At 37.0% G+C, this 4,634-nt stretch overlaps 1 pseudogene; it reads right to left on the bottom strand.

Moving 5' to 3' along the window:
- Positions 1-902: 902 nt before the first annotated feature.
- LOC141587304 (rop guanine nucleotide exchange factor 4-like) lies at positions 903-3,212 on the bottom strand (annotated as a pseudogene).
- Between the last annotated feature and the right edge of the window lie 1,422 nt (positions 3,213-4,634).

Genomic DNA, 4,634 nt, shown 5'->3' with positions numbered 1-4,634 from the left:
TAATTCATAATTTAGTTTAGAATTTGGTATAGTTTTAATGTTGTTCTGGGTATATCCGACCCCTTCTTACCTCGCAATTGGCGGGAACAATTGAGGCACTGGGGTAATGTTAAATTTGAAGATTTCCCATTTATAAAAAAATTAGGGTTTAATGCATGATTTAGCTTAGAATTTGGTATTATTGTTGATTAATGATTATACTTGAATTTAAAGCTTACCCATGTATTGGTATTGTATATATTTGTGAGGGTTTGGTGACTTTCTTGATTTTAGGGCAAAATTTAGAGTTTTTAGGGTTTGTCAATTGGTATCATCATGGGTTTTCAATTGGATTGTGCCTTGTTATTGGTTGATTATTGATGGTAGGGTAATTGCATTGCTAGGGTAGTTGCCCTTTCTCGAAAATTCGAGTCTTGAAGTAGAATTGACGTTGTTGGTAGTAGAAGGTAGTCGGAATGGAGATGGAACACAGAATGCGACAGATGATCTGCACTGTAGCAGAGTGCATTAAGTTGTTGGAAAAATTCAGTCCAAGTTCATTTGGGGTTATGACTGATGAATAATGGATTAAAGCTCGAGTTTTGTATTAAAATATGGTTTGATTTTGATTACGAGTATATTTTAGTGTTGCGAATGAGGATCTAGTGCCACTGAAAATGACGACGGCTTTTGAAGCTTGAGTATGAATGAATATCTTGAAACTGTAAATGGTCAGATTGGAATACGAAGGATGGCATCATTTTGACCTCGATGATCCATGATACCATCCTTAATGTCTATATTATAACTTACGGATTACAAGTTTACAACTGCATTGTATTCAACTGAACGATCTCAGACGAGAAGCAAACACGCGGAAAGGATATCATATGAATGAGGGGATCTTATACATTGGATCCATTTTATGTTCCTGAGTGTTCTTGGTTTTTCATCAGCTTGTCTGCAGACATTACATCGTTAATCCAAGAAACAAGATTGTATGCCAGGCCTTCCAGAACCCTCGAGTAGCTTTCTAATATTGCTTGGCCTACATCCTGCAAGTAGGTCGGGTAATCTGGTCATTAGGTCGGGTTAGTTTTGCCAGGTCTAATTGAATTGGTCATGAAGCGGAGAAAACTTACCCTGTTGTATTGGATCTTACACGTGTCAAGTGTCGTCTGTGAAAGTCCAGGGAACCTGTGCTTTAAAGAGAACAGCAATGTTTCAGCTCTATCGGCCAGGATGTAATTCTTGTCACCCCTGTCTACGTCAGACGTTAGATCCTTCATCACTTGCCATGATTTCGAATGGGTTATTCCAGACTTCCGCTTCCATGTATACAAGGAAGCTTCAACTTTATCAGCTAGCTCAAGGGCTTCGCGTTCTGAGGTAACTTTTAATGTATCAAGAAGGTGGTCAGGGGAGAACACTTCTGCATTGTACATGTATTTATATAATGCATCTCCCAAGCATGATTTTCCGCTCTGAAACAACGTTGTAATAGCTCGTGTCAGATACAGATGTATAATCAATCTTAGAAAGGAAGGATAAACTGTGATACCTTGGGAAGTCCTGTAATATACGATTCAGGTACTTCCATCTCATTGAGAGTATTATTGTTGATAGCCATGGCAGCCTTATGAATTTGACTGGCGCAATCACGCTGGTGTCTCAAATGTTTCTTTGCAGTGTCTGAGACTCCACCAGATGGTATACAAGGAACTGGCAGCCACCATTTTTCATCTTTACGCGATACTTCATTTCTGAACGAGGTTGCTCTTGATGAATTCCTCGACATTTTGCCTTGTTCTGCATACCAAAATTCCGTGTTCTGAAAACTATCCAGTATATCCTGCAGGAAAGCATCACTACAGTCTGTCATTCACATTCGTTCAGAATCTCAGGGAATAACCTTGACGATGTTGCCGAACTTACCAAGAGCATTCCATCAAGTTTCTTCAGTGCAGGGAGATTCATTTGAATATCTGTCCTTTGGTTTGTACACATTACCTGCATAATCATCAGTGTACATACATTTGAGTATAAATTTGGCTAAATCAGTCCATCAAACGGATCTGCAGCGATTTTAAGACAACTGTCTCACCCGAAACTTGTGCTTACTGCTTAGTGTTGGGTTTGTGCCTTGATTTTGTTAGTCGCCGTTTCGAACGACTATGCACTTAAACGGTTACCGTATGTTATTGGGCTAGGTCTGTTTTGGGCCTTATTAGGTCTTAGAGAGTATTATATAAACTCTCTAAGCCTCTACCTAGTAGTCATGCTTATCATACCGTCTAAATCTGTAATCTGAAAACTCCTCACATATCAATAAAACTCTATTTTATCTGTAACCATGTAAATTTGTGCGTTTGTTGTTCTTTATTTGTTCTTTCTTGCTTCTGTTATAACACTTAGTCTATTTACCTCAACACCATTTTCGTCTTGAGGAAGAAAATCGACAATGGAGTCGCATACAGAAAGAAGGCACTCCATTTCTCTTTTCCACATAGTCTTCTTCTCTGGTTTAAGAGGTTCTAACTTCAAAGCATTCCCAAAAATGGTAGCTGTACAAATTTACGCCCTTGATTAGCAACAACAACAACAACAACATCAGAGCCTTAATCCCAAAATGATTTGGGGTCGGCTGGCATGAATCATCCTTTAGAACCGCCCTTGATTAGCAAACAATCCGAAAAATGGGATCATTTCAGTGAGGCTTTAGATTATTACCATAGAGGTTAGTAATGGCATTCGAGATTGTCATCGCTGTACTCACGCCTTTCCCGCCTCCTGACATGTCTTCACCCAACAGAAGCTTTGAAAACCTCTCTTTCATCATTTCCAGCTCTTGATATAATTTCAAGGAAACAAACATCACATGTCAGCCATAAAGCAAAAGAAAAATCGGGATTCTGATAACAATGAGGATATACCTATATCTGCAGTGTCAACTTCCTCATATCTATCAATAATGTTTTTGATAGACCGTCTTAATCCGAGCCTAGATTGGGACGCCAGTGGAGGAGTCCCAGACCTAGGCGGAACACCCAAACCTACAGGTGACGCTCCATCGGAGCAGCTGTCAGCAGGGTCAGAGAAGGTTGACAGCTCTGAATTAGTCCTGCAGTAAGAGACAGAGCTACTTGTCGGCGATGCTGTTGACTGATCATTTACGTCATAGCTTTCGTCTGTCGTTGATCCTTCCATGATCTCTTTTGTTAGGCTTCCTTGGAAACAAAAGTACCTATATAAACATTCTGTGTCACACACTATTTTGACAATCAGTTGGTCTCTCTTCTGACGGGTCACAAATTGATGTGAAGTATATTTTATCATAAAAATAGTCACATTTTTCGGTCACAGTTTGTGACGCGTCACAAATGAGAATTTGTGTTTGACAATAGCATAGAAATGTTGTAAGAAACGGTCATATATATTATTATAGGCTTATTTCCATCAAGATAAACGAAAATGAATCATGATATGTCATGTTTTGCGTTTGATACTGACGAGATTTGAACCAGGCAACCAGCTAAATTAGCTACGATGCAGCTTGATATTATATATTGGTTGCCAAATTTACGAAATCAAATAATACAAAATGTGGGTTTGAAACAATTCTTGTGTACAACCGTTTTTCCCGTGCTTTTTGATAAAATGTGACCACTTTCTGATAAATCGTGACTGTTTAGGGTAGATAGTGACCAAAAAAATGGTCATTTTTTAATCATAAAAATTAGTTACTATTTATCAAAAAGTGGTCACATTATTATTCTCGCTGCATGTATAGTAACATTTGCATAAAACATTACATTACATAATTTTTTGGGTACCTTAGTTTTCCTGAAAAAGAAGATCTTCTAAGTAAGCTCATCTCATTCTCAATGCATCAACCATTGATCACCCACCTAGTATGATTAGGAACTACAGACGATTTCGACCGTAATTTAGTGAAGAACAACAAAAAGTCTAGCTGCTGATAGAATTTGTGGAAGAATGTGTGATTTTGAAAAAAATTGAGGGAGAAAATTAGAAGAATCAAAAGATTAGACTGGTTTAGTGCTAGATTTGTTTTCTTTACGTTGAATGAGTATTTAGAGAACATGCAGAGTACTACTTTTACTATAATTTGAGAAGATTGTGCGATAGCGAAACTATACGTGACATGAACTATTTATGAAGGCGGATTTGGCAATAAATCGTTTTACAAATACTTGAAGATAATATACTCATTTATATGCTAAATTGCCAAGCATAGAGTCCTGAATATATATAAAATGTCGTTTTCGATAAGTATTTTATTAAGGCCAAATAATGTAGAAATTGTCAAATAACATAAAACATCAGAAACCAACCTGGCAAAATCTATCATTTATAATTGAAAATGGTTTGTGTCACATTTCCTATTAGGACAAATATTAAAAAAAATAAAAAAATTAGTACAATTTCGACCGATGATATAGATAGCTGGTAAAATTGTTGAACAACATCGTCATCAAAATTGTTTTTATGGCTCGTATTGGACCAATCGATAACTCTACCATTAAATTTCATTTTAAAGAAACATTTTTTTTCGCCTTCTGAAGTGTAACATATGATCTAAATTAAACTTACAGACGAGAATTAAATGCTGACTATATAATCTATGCTTGTAT

The sequence above is a fragment of the Silene latifolia genome, chromosome 6 (genome assembly GCF_048544455.1).
Source record: "Silene latifolia isolate original U9 population chromosome 6, ASM4854445v1, whole genome shotgun sequence".
Taxonomy (NCBI): Eukaryota; Viridiplantae; Streptophyta; class Magnoliopsida; order Caryophyllales; family Caryophyllaceae; genus Silene; species Silene latifolia.
The sequence above is the reverse complement of the archived record's forward strand: the minus strand, read 5'-3'. Positions and strand labels throughout refer to the sequence as shown.